The 13,885-nt window shown below is 37.9% G+C and overlaps 1 pseudogene; it reads left to right on the top strand.

Moving 5' to 3' along the window:
- The first annotated feature begins 843 nt into the window (after positions 1–843).
- On the top strand, positions 844–13,594 carry LOC130248338 (BPI fold-containing family C protein-like; annotated as a pseudogene).
- The last annotated feature ends 291 nt before the right edge of the window (positions 13,595–13,885 follow it).

The raw sequence follows: 13,885 nt of genomic DNA, 5'->3' as shown, positions 1-13,885 counted from the left end.
AAGCAGATTAAAGGCAATTGTTTCAGAGATCTCTGCCAGATAGTAGGGAACAATGAGAAATGTATACTGCATGATAAGATGACATGTGATGTCTTTACAATGCTCAGCTCAGTTCAACACACCCATTTGCAAGACTTGAATATCAGAAGTACTTGTTTTGGCAGGGAAATATTCAAGTAGGATTTAATTTAGAAAAATGGATCCTCTCCAGAGCCCTTTGCTTAGACAAGGAAGTAGAATGGGAAAACAAAAACTTTGATAGTCTTCAGCAAATGCTAGCATTCAGACAACCTGGATTTATTTATAGTTGTAGCATCTGAGATTAAACATGGATTTATTCTTTTCCTGGCAAGAAGATTTCTCTTTAAAGAGTTCATTCTTTTCCCATGGAAAGGTTTTTTGTTACAAAATTAAAAAGACCAAAAAACCCTCAACCCCCCCCCCCAAAAAAAAAACCAAAAAACCAAAAAACAAAACCAAAACAAAACCAACCAAACAAACAAAACACCAGCCAAAACTCCCTTGGCCTAATATTAAGGATCCTTTTTACAAGGATGCTATAGGTGTAATGGTACAAGTGTCTTCCTTTCCTAAAATATCCATGGGTCAGTCATTTCTAAGAAATACTTTTACTGAAGCATAGACTTTGCCTTTTATAGCAGAAGGGTTTTCAGTGATCAGAGGTCCTTCTTAGTCTTTTGACACACAGTCTAATAATCCCCCTTTCTATATTCTGTAAGCTCAGAATGAATGCTTTAGATTTCCCAGAAACTTCTGCTTCCTTTATTCCTGGAACTGGCATTTATTGAAGCACAAGCATCTTCTACAATCAGTGCAGCACACATGGCTACTGTAAGAATTGTACAGAATGCAGGTAGGAGGGTTCTGGGAGAAGGATTGTAAATGAAATTAAGAAATATACTGGGAATTTATTTTTCAGGTCAGACATGCTTTATCATTTAAGTGCAATCCAACAATAATGTATTTGAATAAACTTCTTAAGAAGGAAATATCCCCTGACTACTAATGTTGTTTTGTGGGGTTTTTAGAATTATTTTACCCCACAGGTCTCTTTGGGAAGTATCAGTTCTGACATCTGTTAGCATGCTCAATTTGTCCAGATATTGCATGAATATTCAGGACCACAGAGTTTACAGTGGCCACATTTGTTGCTTTCTTTGTATAGCACAGGTGGAAGGTCGACTCTATAGCTAGTTATCTATGTGCAGGTACAGTGTGTATTGCCTTACAAAGAGCTCCTACTAAAGGAAGGGCACTGTCACAATGCCAGCATTCAGAAACTCCAGAATTTGGGTTGCTATGGAAAACTGACTTAGCTTCATAAGCCTGTGCAATGTAAGATTGTCTATAATGACATGATTACACACTGATTTTTTCCACTTATCTCAGCATTTTTGCAATAGAATTTTAATACAATGGTGTTAAATAGTATAGCTTTTCTTGGGAGTGGAGAAGGCTAAAACTTCTGGGATATCAGAAAAGTTTCCAAGGTGCTAATCTCTACAATTTGGGTTAATGGAGCAGCTGGTAACAGCAGTAGGCATTGCTCTATGGTGAGCCAGAGAGCAGAGAAAGATGGATCAGCAGGCTGCAGAATTTCACAGCAGGTCCTGATTTCAAAGGAGCATGGATATGCAGTTCTGTATTCTGTCTCAGTGAGACTGGTGGCTGGAAACTGCTGTCACTGTGCCCCCAGCCTCTCTGATTTTTCTTCTCTTATATCACTGTTGTGAAGAAAAAGGTGTATGAGCTGAAAAGGGGAGGTTTAAAATGGTAATGCTGCTAGGAGGGCCTTTGTGACTGGCAGTGCTAGACACTGGTTTGGTCAGGGGCAATCTAGGGTAAAAATTAATCTTTTAGGACTACTACTTCTTTTTCCAGGAATTTTGCTTTGCCTGAAAAAAATTAAGAGGAAGCAGAGAGACTCATGGTTTGAACTTCCTCTTGGATGGGGCTCTTTCTCAATAGTATGGTGCCACTACTGTAGTAATGCCTGAGAAAAGAAAACCCAAGTAATCAAGATGAAAGGATGAAAAGTGATGCTTTCAGTGTCAGTTCTATTATGGTAAATGAGGCTTTTATAAGGCTATTCTAACAACCATTCAACTCTCTATCCTACTTGGTTGGTCTACAACTTTTGCAACTCTTAATCATAGTCCTAATACCTAAATTTGCTGAAATTTAGGTTTAAAGAGATTTCTGTTGATATCTTAGTAGGGATTTTTACAGAAAGGAGAACGAATGGGTTTGGGACTGGACAAAAAAAAAAAAAAAAAAAAAAAAAGAGTAATGTAATGGAGTTATTGAAAGCTTTCTTACAGGAAAGAGAAAAGTCGAATAATTGCAACATTGATAAAAGTTGGGTAATATATTTATGAGATAACTGGCTTCTACTGTTGCAGTCCCAGAGACCTTTAGGTTGATCTGTCATGAAAAACTGGAATGTCTTGTTTTTCTGTGAAATCGTGACATTTTGGTAAACTGGTCAAATCCTGCACCACACTGAAAATTCATGACCTGCAAACGTTTGCATATAATCTGTTTTTGAATACCAGACATGTCCCTAAAATATTTTAATCCCTAGAAAACTCATTCTTCATTCTAGATAATAGAAGCAAGATCTCCTTTCAAACTTGATTTACAGACCATTTATTAAATTGTTCCCTTACAGCGGATGTTTTCTTGACTGAGTTTGGCTTTTTTTTCCCAAGCAGCAAAGACTGAAGAGAAATTGTGTCCATCTGAGGACTATTTATTGCAGTTACCTTGGAAGTGTCAGGGCATAGCACAGGCCACTTGTCCATGTTGCTTGTCCACACAGTTGCCAGCTGAGCAGTGATAGTGTAAAAGTCAAGTTCAGAGGAGGATCTAGGTATGTACATCAAACTTTCTAATTACTCTGTGGGAAGTAGCATGGTTTGTACCATAGAGGGACACTTTTCAAATTTTGATTTCTAAAGACCCAGCTACAGGATATGATTAACTACTGAAGGCTCTGAAAAGAGATTTTAATTATCTGTTTTCAAAACCAGACTCCTTTGCTGAGTGTTTGAAGTGCAGTTAATTTACATTTCTTCCTCCATGTGCCAGCAAATGAGCTGACTGGACCTTCTGTACATGAAAGCATTGACATTTGACCATATTAGAGAGTACAAGGTTGCAAATGGAAGGTTGCAGGTATAGAAGGGATCTAGACTGATAAAGCTTTTTGGCAAGCTGACCTACAATTTACGAATAAAGCTTTCAAAAGAGAATATGAAACAATGCATACAGTTCTTACTATGATTTTCTTGATTTTTTTTCCTTGCTCTTGTGGGCAATTGAGCATCATTAATAAACTAGCATTCACAACTTTGCAGATTACCTTCTATATAGCTCTTCTGAGACTCAGATCCCCTAGATTTGTCTGAGGCTTTCAAATTAATAAAAACAGTCAACTCTTCAGTCTACCATATTGCTATAATTGCTTCTTGTTAATATAAATTACACTGATGTCCCAGTCTGTCAGATTTTATACTCCAAATATTTCAATCCATGGTAAGAAAGCCACTGTGTCCATTTACCTTTCCTCAGCTGGATCTACAGCTTTCTATCTTGAGAAGCTCATTCATACCAAATTGGATAAAAATGTCAGTTTGCAAATATGGATTCAATTAGCAAAGGGAGGAGTTAAAACAGAGGCATACATTTTTGACTTGTCTCTCTTTTCATATAGCTCTACCTAAATATCAAATACAAAATCCAATTGATGGATGCACTGCTTAGAAAGCATAAAGGTGAGTTGGTGATAGCAGTTTTTTCTTAAGTAATTTTCACAGTGGTCAAATTGTAGCCATTCTTATTAGATACCAAGCTACTCCCCTGTTCATGGTACAATAAAAAGGGAAGGAAGAGGAATACAGCCATTGTTCTGTACCTTAACATATTCCATGCTGCACCCTAGAAATCTCTTGCATGCATCTTATATACAATATTCAGATTTCTTCTGTACCCATAGCAAGTCACCTGCAGTCTTTCAGTTTATTGTAATTGACCTGTGTTATTTCTTTAGATATTGGAGATGAGCATTTTCCTGCTGATCCTTTATACTACTGGTGTGTGGACATAAGACTTATGTTCAGTGAGGTAACAAGATGCTGCAGGCAGACCATGTCACACAGAGCTTATTTCTTTTCCACCATTAGCAATTCCTGTGTCATTCCTGCAGAGACATGAATACAATAGTTATCTATATTCAAAAAGGATATAAATGTAAGATTTTCAGTACTATAATCAGTGCCACAACTTTTTGTTATTGCTCTTGTTAGGGTTTTTTCCCCTCAAGATTGAGAATGTTTGGGTTTTTTTCTCAAGTTAAATTAGTTCAGTTCCTGTAAGTAACATAATTCAAGTCATAGAGTTTGTTCCCATTCTTCACTTTTAATTATAGATATTTCTGTTATCTACTCTGCTATTCCTAAGCAGAGTAAGTAGGCATTTATTTTTCCTAAAATGACCTATACCTGCCATGTTCCAAGCAGTGGCAAACATTACTGAAAGTCATGGTCATTGAGGTAATTTTTTTATGTAACACATAAGCACTTCAGGTTCAAGAGCACACCAAGCTGTGCTGTCACATTCATATTCCTATTGAGAAGTTCATCATCTCTGTGTGAATTCACCATTTCTCTTTGAACCAGTCTGATTTTTATACAGTATAAACAGACTGCACAGTCTGATCAAAAATGATAATCAGACTGAGGCTGCATCTGGTGCCTTTCAGAAAAAGTCTTCGATCACATTGACAATGAAGCACTCTCTATGTGAAAAAACATCCCTTTTCTTCAGCACTGATAGGCAGAAAAATGTGCTAATGTCATCTTCCAAAGGATTTAGTCCTGTTTTGCAGTATTTCATTAATCATATAGGAGAGTTTAGTTCTCTTGTGCAAACACATAGCAAAAATGGCGACTCTGCCCTTGATTTTTCACTGCATGGGAGAAACTTCTGAGAAGTGTATGTGGTTGTGAACAGCAGGAGAACAAGGCCTAAACTAGAAGGAATCAGTGGCTTTTGCAAAGGGAATACTCTCACTCTTTCCCATATAATAGTTTCTGTCTTTTTCTTCTTGCATCTCCAGGCATTCTTCTTCTTCAGATTCATCATTCTAAAATGCCTTTGCTTTAACTAAGCAATAACTATTTGTGATGTGGTTTTGTAATTAACATCTCTTTTGATTTTGTCCATCTTCTTCTAGTTTTCAAACAGATTGATGCCTTTGCACAAGTAGACTATTCCCTAGTTAGTTCTTCAGCAGTCTTCAAATCACACATTTTAAGATTTGTCTTTAATATCAGTGTGCTTTCTAAGACTTTTCTGATTATCTTTTGAGTTGATGACTTTTCTTTCACTACAGTCTTACTCAGCCTCTCAAATATTTACTTAGAAAAGCTATAAGACATTTTGGGAATTTTGGTCAAGAGTTATTTTGGAAACCAGCATTTGTTAGTTAACCGAAGCTATTATTTATAATTAAATTATTTCAGAGTTGAAACCCTTCAGAGGTGCTCTACAAACAGCTTAAAAGTGTTCTTTAGATAAACAGCTCTTGCACTGCTGCTTGGTCTTCCCCTGTTAGTCGTGATACATAATCTGTGATGGTTCCCAATGTGATTGCAGTCCAAAGCTGTTTGCCTTGAGATGATTCAGCATCTTGTATAAGTACAGGTCACACCCAAAAAGAAGGCTCCTCTCAGACAATCCTTGAGCAGCACATAGCAGTTCTTATCTACTTTTCACCATTGTTGCAGGAGTTATCTCAGCAACACCCAGTTTTTCCAGCAGTTTCAACAGTCCTTGTCATTCAGAGCATCCCCATGGCTCTCAGAACATACTTCACCTAAAAAGGATGTGCCAGAGCTGATTTTGTTAGGGCAGCTCTTACCACACACAACAAACTTTGCAAGCAGGATATACACAGCTTAAAAGAACTAAGTAATTACTTATCAGCTATTGTCACTATGTTGAATTCACAGGCTGAGCTTTAACACATAGACATCCCAATGGGACACATTTCTAAGTCAGTCAAAGAAGTTGTTCAGTGCTCCTTGGAACAGGCTGGTTCTTGATAGTTACAAGTTGTCTTCTTCTAGCTTTGTGGTTTTTTTTAGGGTTTTATACCTTTCCATGCCAGTGCTTTTCCTACTGAATCTTCCACCTACTAACCAGTGTCAGTAACTGCACTATTTACTGCCTGTATTACTCTTCTTTAATTTCATGGCTTCATACTCTCTCCCATTTTAATAGTTATTTTCTTAGCATACCTGAACCAAGGTCCCCTACCTGTACAGCAGCCAAAATAGGTCTTGGAGGATTGACAGCTGGGCCAGGGCTAAGTGTTAGGTGATATAAAAGGCTTTTTTGTATCCCTGTCATAAGCAACTTTCAGTGCTTTTCAAGAGTGCCTGAAGATTTTCTTGAAATGTCACCCTCAGCATTAAATTTAAAAAGGTGTCTTTGCTACTAGAAAAAGAAAACTGTGGTCCAGAGAATTTTTGTGTGTGTGTCTTGTAGCTGCTGCTCAGAATACTCACTTGAATGCTCAAATTCAAACTTTGAAAGCATGGCACCCAGATTTTCTTTGATTCCTGTGCATTTTCAAAAACAGCTGATTTTTAAGGCATAACACAAATTTATTTGCTTAGTTCAAGGTTTCTTTAATGTCAAGCTTTTCTTCAGAACAAAAATTCTTTCAACCACTGCTAATGCATTCTGAAAGATAAAAATGTTTCAATTAGAAATATTTGCTAGGGACTTTTTGCAGGGTACAGTCTATCCAGTAGGAAATCACACAGATCCTCCCTTTGTGCCAGCTCTGTTTGCTCTCCCAAGCCAGAGTGATTCCATGATATATCTGGGAGTCTCCAATTATTTTTTTAAGTCTGCTTCACTGGCTCACTACAGAGCAGGAGCCTTTAACACCATTATATCTTAACATGTGAGTATGATTTGCTTGTAATAGAATTCCAAATATTAGCAAGATGGATAGTCAGCAAAGAAGACTAACACCTTATGTTTGCCATTTCACATAGATTTGGGTCATACTTATACCACTTGTAAGAGGCATTAATGACATTCAGTTTGTTATAATTTAAAGTAGTCAAAGGATTCTGCATAGAAAAGGGCAAGACAAGAAGTGTACTGAAGCCCCCATGATAAATGTCTTGGTTATGTTGAGAACTAGAACAAATCCTGACTTAACAGAGCAGCAGAATGGGGCAAGCAGCAGGTACAAGCAAGCTAAGCTTTCAACTACCTCTCAGAAATGCCAGTTTCCACAATGGCATTTGTAGTCAGTTTCCAGTAAGTTTTGCTAACAATGCTAAAAGGGTCTTTATGAAAGCTGGTGACACAAATGGTACTAGTAAACAACATCACAGTGGTTAGCAGTAAAAAGGCAAATTAAATTTTTGAGTCCTTGCCTCTGACATATTCAGTATATTTCATCTGAGAAGGTCTCAGAGGCAGAAATCATGTCTGTTCTTTCAAAGAATAATGTTTCTTTACTGATACATGCTCCTGAATCAAGTCCATGAGAAATCTCTCTCTTCTGTCCCAAAGAGCACTGTGGGCTCCTTAGAAATCATTCTGGGGCAAGAAAATACTAAATCAAAATATGGATTATCTAAAACTAAAGTAAACAGGATGTATTGAGAGCTTTTTCCCAAGGAAAACCTAATTTTCAAGCTGATACAATTACCTTATTTATTTTGTTTACAGCTTGATAGTACTTCTAATCTAAACACTTCCCTACTCAGAAGTTTTATTTCTGAGGTGAATACTTTTATTTTTACAGACTTTTTAAGAAAAAGCAGTATCTAATGCTTTTGATGGATATTATTTGTGCTAGCTCATTTGCAAAAGCTTTGAGGACACAAAAAACCTGGTTTATTTTTAGTGCCAGATTCAAATTTACATGTCTATCCCATGATAACTCTTCCTAACTATATCACACTACTACTCTCAGTGCTAGATTTGCTCTCAGTCTTTGAAACAGTTATAAAGAATAAGTGGTAACCATCTGTCAGATCAGTCTCCTTTCACTCCTCTTCAAGGTAATGGCATCTCTGCTATTGGTAGCTTTCCTTCTCTTTGCAAAGATTTCTGATTTCTGACTCCTGGAGACTATATGCAATGGGAAATAATAGTAATGAGTCTATGAATGTGATGCAAGTAAATAAGATAATATGAAATGCTTTAAAAACATGGCAATACTTACTATAAGATGATGAAATTCAGAATCTGCATTGCAAACTGAAGCTTTGTCCTCTAGGAGTTTCCCTACTTTTCAAGAGGTTGGCTCTTTTGAAAGGCTGTCAACTTTTCCAAATACTTCATATTGTTAAGGTGATTATTTTTACTTTGTTTTAACTGGAATCACTCATTTCCTTAATTTCTTTAACATACTGATATTTTCCTCTTGAAATACATTTTTCAGGAATAGCCTTTAAATTGTTTCTCTATATATGTTCAATATCAGTGAGTTTAAAACTTCATCACTTGCTTTATCATCTCTGAGTCTCAGGGTATATGCAATGCTAATTTTGTCACTTCAGCTGGTGTAATGAAAATGAAGTATCTTTAATACTGTTTTATTACAAGAGGATTGGTGTATAACACCTGATTATGATGCAGCTATAGGAACTGTAGCTCGAGAAAAGCTTGACTCTGCCCTCAGCAGTTTTTTCCTCTTTGAAGCTGCACAGATTGCTCAGAGTTCTGCAGCAGCAGGCCCACTGCTGCTGAGGCTGATGCTGCATCACCTCCTGCAGTCAGTTTAAATGCAGGCAGATGTGTCCTACAGATCACTGGCTGTGTAGAACTGTTTGCTGTTCTGCCAAATTCAACCACCCAGTACATCTTTGCAGGGAATCTGGTAAGTAAAATGAGCTAGAAGATAACATTCCATGCTGGGGCTAAACAAATTACATAGTAATTTTCCTGGTCCTTTGAAAATCTTAGAGATTAGCATAAAATAGCATGTACTGGTCTGCCACAAATAAACACACTGCTTTGTTGCATTTCACAGGAAGGAAACACACACCACACATTGTAGAAGTTAATAGATTTAATAGTCAGGTACAGAGAGTCCTTTTTTCCATGTGGGAGGTTGAGTAACTATTCAAGAATAAATTGTAATATATAAAAATTTTACTGTTTGATGCCCAGTGTTCCTAACCTCTGTGTTATGAAGTAGTTCAGTGTGTCCCTAGACATCTTTTCATTAAATTGCAAGTGAACCAATTGTGTCAGCCATGCAAGGACTTAAATGATCCTGATGATAAAGAGGCAATCAGGGCAGTGTTGTCACTCTGTCACTCAATCCCAGTTGCTGGCTGAAAGCAGCAAATTCACAAATGATTTCACAATCTAGATGTATTGACCACATGAAAAGTTTAGACAGTGTGTTTCCAATCACAAAAGCAATTGCATTTGTACCTGTATCTAAGACAGTATCTGTCTGTGCATACAGTCACAGAAGACTGTTTTGGTTTTTTTCCCTGCAGACAGCCAGTACCAGAGCCAGTTTGACTATAAGCAAACAGAAGCTGATTATCTCATTACTTCTGAAGAGGTAACCCAGAGAAATTCAGAAAGAAGCATTAATTATCCCTACATTAGGATACAACAGAACTCATTGTGTCAGCCTGACAGTGCTTGTTTCACCATGAGAAAAAGAATATTAGTTACCTTCTTTCTCATAGGAGCTCCAAGATACTTTGAACTGGTTGGTCTAAATCTTGGAAATGAAATGTAATAATATTGTGGAACAACCATGTCTCTTGTGCCCTGTGAGGATCCCCATTTCTGTAACTTAAATACCTTTCCAGATGACAATGTTCAATTTACTGGTTATCTTCAGGGCATCTGTTTCAGTCTGTGTTGTTGGAGAATCAAGCTCAGTAGTTCACTCAAAACCCTCTGAATGTGCAAAGTCTGAGCATCATGAGCAGAAGTGCTGCAGTGCAAACTCTGCACAGGACCACTGTCCCTACAGTTCCCCATATGCCTTCATGAGAGGGGCAGGAAAAAGTGACACTGCATAGCACATACTGCAGCAGCATGTCATCAAACAAAAGAGGTGTCTGTAGTTTGAATCAAAACTCACAGCTTTTTAGATTTCACTTAGCTCTTGCTGGTTTTTGGGGTTACCTGCAGTTGTGCTTGTTCTCAGCTGTCTTAAAAAAATTTTATTCACACTTCAAGTAGGGCTGGGATGGGTAGAAGCAAAGACTTTCAGACAGGTAGTCCACATCAATGTTTCTTCATGATAGCTCTATACATCAAGCTGGATTCAAATTCCAGAATTTAAGACCATTTTTAATCTATTATAATTTAATTAAAGAGAAATGTGAGCAGTCTTTTCTTAGTTTTGATCGCTGGACTTTTTGATAGGAAAAGTGGACTTAGAATGATCAGATCCTATCAGTATAAATTTAAAAAGTAATAGTGCTGCTTACTTAGAGCTTTTGACACAATAATATGTTCTCCTGTTCTTCAAAACTTTGGTTTTCCCCGACAAGGAGGTTGGTTCATTACAGGCATCAGTGGGAAAAGTTAGCAAATCATAATGGTTAGAAATGGACATGAGTTTATTTAAATCATAATGAACATTTGATTAAGATGTAGTTCAGCCATTCCAGGAAATAACAATTCCAGAAAAATTTGATTTTCCAAGTCTTATAGTCACAGCACTGGACTACACATGACTGTAGGAGGAGATTAGAACAAGAAAGAGCCCAGTGATTCTAGAACTCATTTGTAGTTGTGCCTGTTTTAATTAAAAGCTGTTGGGAATTGAAGAGCCTTTGACAAAGTTAAATGTGTGAATCAGCATGAAATTAGTATGAATTTCCACAAATGAATCTTCAAGCAGTGTGCATAACTTGTGCCTTCAGTCTTACTAGTGAGTCCTCTTATTTTGCTTCTTTTACTTCAGGTTTCAGTTCTCCCTACTGCACTCCAATCTTGGCTTTCCTGATGTAAGCTGGTGGTTTCAGTGCCTAGGAAATGTAGCTGAGCCCTTTGGAGACAAAATAAATTCTTCTGAACTTATTGTGAATAATTATTGGTCTATCTTGGGGATATCTGCCACATTTTTTTCTGTTTTGAAACTATATTCTCTGCTTTTCTTTTTCTTTTCAGTAAGAGGAGATACCTCTAAGAGTGTTGGGGTTTTTTCCTCATCAGAGGCTCAAAATGTTATGTAGTCTGCCTGGGTTCAGACAATTCACAGCTGGATTGAGTATGTGTAGTAGTTGAGTCAATACAAAATAAGGCTTAAGCTCCATATCAGGAATTATCTTAAATTGCTTCAACCAAGTACAATAAAAACAAGAGTTTAGAAGGGGAATAAAAGAAACACAATGCTAGTATTTAGATCACTCACTGTAGATTTGGAAATGCTCAGTGAGACTCTGCAGCAGCTCAGTCCAACCCACATCTTTAAGTAAGGGGAGAAGGACACTAATCACAGTGGCATTAAGACAGAGCATAAGCACAGGACAGTTCTTCCATCCAGAGAATAGTTCACTTCTGAAAACTGAGTCCTGCCAGCTGAAATGAGGTTTAGCATATTTCATTCCTGAAGTTAAGGTTCATCCCAGGTACTTAACATACAGAAAAAACCCCAAAACTTCAATTTAGTTAATTGCAAGAAACATGGACACCTCTTTGCCATGTCTATTTTGCATTGTTCAGCTGCAACTTAAACCAAAAAATAGATATATTTTTTTGCCTGAGATTTTCTCTGTCAAGCTCTGCTCTGATTGTTTTGCTTGTCACTTCAGTCCTAACCCTCCATCTTCCTCATCAAGCTACAACTGCATAGGCATCAGGCACTAATCACCAAATGTGATTTTTCCCTCACAGCAAAAGTCACTGGTGGAGAATTTTCTGTCTTACAGAGAACAGTGATTCCAGTAATCAGTGGTAAGGATTGCAGCTAGTTCCTGAGCACAGCTGGTGGGAAAGCAACACTGAAACCATAAAAGGGAGTGCCCAGCTTTAAAGACTCTGAGACTTCACGTCCCTCCTATTGTGGGAAGTTTTCTTTCAATTTGGTGACAGCTGGACAGGTTTACTCTGTGCTGGACTTCTATCCTGGTTATTCAGCCATATGGATCAGGGGCTGTTTGCTCCCTTTCAAACACCATTTTCACTGAATGAAGTGTGGTAGCAGAGCTGAGACAGAGAGTGACCAGAGAATGGCCCAAACTGAGTAATTGCAGAGCACACTTGCATCTTCAGGTTTCAGGGTAACATCTCTGTCACCTTCCTCTGCCTTTGTGCTTCACCTGCTGCCACAGGCAGGACAAAATAGAAAATTTTGGGATGCAGGGAGTAAGGGACAAGGAACAAGGGGATGATGGCAGAAAGAAGCAGGTAGGAGGATACAGAAGGTATCTCTGAGGTGAACAGAGGCAAGAAGACTGATGAGGAAAAAGGTGAGCTATCAATAAGAAGAAAATAAAGAGAATGAAAGGGTGGGAATCAAAACTCAGGTGTTTAGAAAAGCAAATAAGAATAAAGCTGGGGTTTGATCAAGGAAAATAGGGATAGATAAGAGGAACCTACAGGCTGAGAGGACCAAGTAGAGAAGAACATAAAGATGGAGAGTAAGTCAGAATGGAAAACAGCAGAAACCAGATTTTGAGGGAGAGATACCAGAAGAGGAACAAAGGCAGGCAGATCCCACTGTCAGGTTTATATGCAACTTTTTTTGCAGTATTTTTTGTTTTTTAGTGCATATGAATAATAGCTCCCTTGAAAGACACAACAGCTAATTAAAGGGAAATTGCAAACAAATTGAGTTCCTTGAGAAAGATGCTTCTGAAGTGCATTTTATTATTACTTTCAAATGTATTTATATTTGTTCTTTTTGAAAATAAACTAGGGAAAGGAGTTCCTCTTCTTAATTTGGCCCACACTAGCCTGACTGGACCTGTAATAAAAATGAATCAGGTGAGAAGCCAAATTTCTTCTTATAGAATATTGCTTCTGTGAATCTGTGCATTTTCCAGTGGTGGGCAGATCTAAATGTTGTCAGTAGTAAAGCCTTCACTATACATTAGATATAACATGCAGTCTCTGAACCCAAAATGAGTCCCCCACCCTGAGCAGTCGTAGGTTGTAAAGGGTGCACCAGCCTTTTGGGGTGCCAGCATGGGGACATGACAAGGACAGCACTGCTATCCCCAGCAGGGCTCAGGAGCACTGAGAGCCTGAGTCCTCATTACTCTGACCATCCCCTAAGAAGGCTCATGGGCAGAGTGTCTCTGTGGTAAGTGTTGCTCAGCCTTTTGGAGAGTTGTATTAACCTACAGTTAACTGAAGTTCAGGAGGCACAAAGCCACTCTTGCCTCTTGCCCTGCTGAGGGTCTTACCATGGGAGCAAGTCCCAGAGTACTGTACCTGAATATACCTATCTGAATTTAAGATAATTTTATATGTTTTTCTTTCCTCAGGGTCATCTGATTATTCTGATGTTCACTGTCAACTGGAGGATGAGTAGGACCTTCACAACCACTGCTGACGTCCCTTTACTTTTAAACAACAATAAGAGAAAAATGCAGTCTTCCTTCTATTGTCTTACAGGGAGTAGATGCTATAACATTAGAGGCATGGATTTTCATCTCTATGTTTACTGTTTTAGTAAAAGCTCTCAAGTACTTTTCACAAAGCAAATCTGTTGATTTTAAGTACAGTGAGTGTAGCTAATTGTTGATGCTTTGGAAAACTCGCTGCAGCCTGATGAGGAGTGACTGGTTCTTTTCACTAGAGCTATAGACATTTTCCTAACTTTAAAAGCCAGTTCTTGCATTAC

This window comes from Oenanthe melanoleuca, chromosome 1A, assembly GCF_029582105.1.
Source record: "Oenanthe melanoleuca isolate GR-GAL-2019-014 chromosome 1A, OMel1.0, whole genome shotgun sequence".
Lineage (NCBI taxonomy): Eukaryota > Metazoa > Chordata > Aves > Passeriformes > Muscicapidae > Oenanthe > Oenanthe melanoleuca.
Note: the sequence above shows the minus strand (reverse complement) of the source record. Positions and strands in the feature narration are given on the sequence as shown.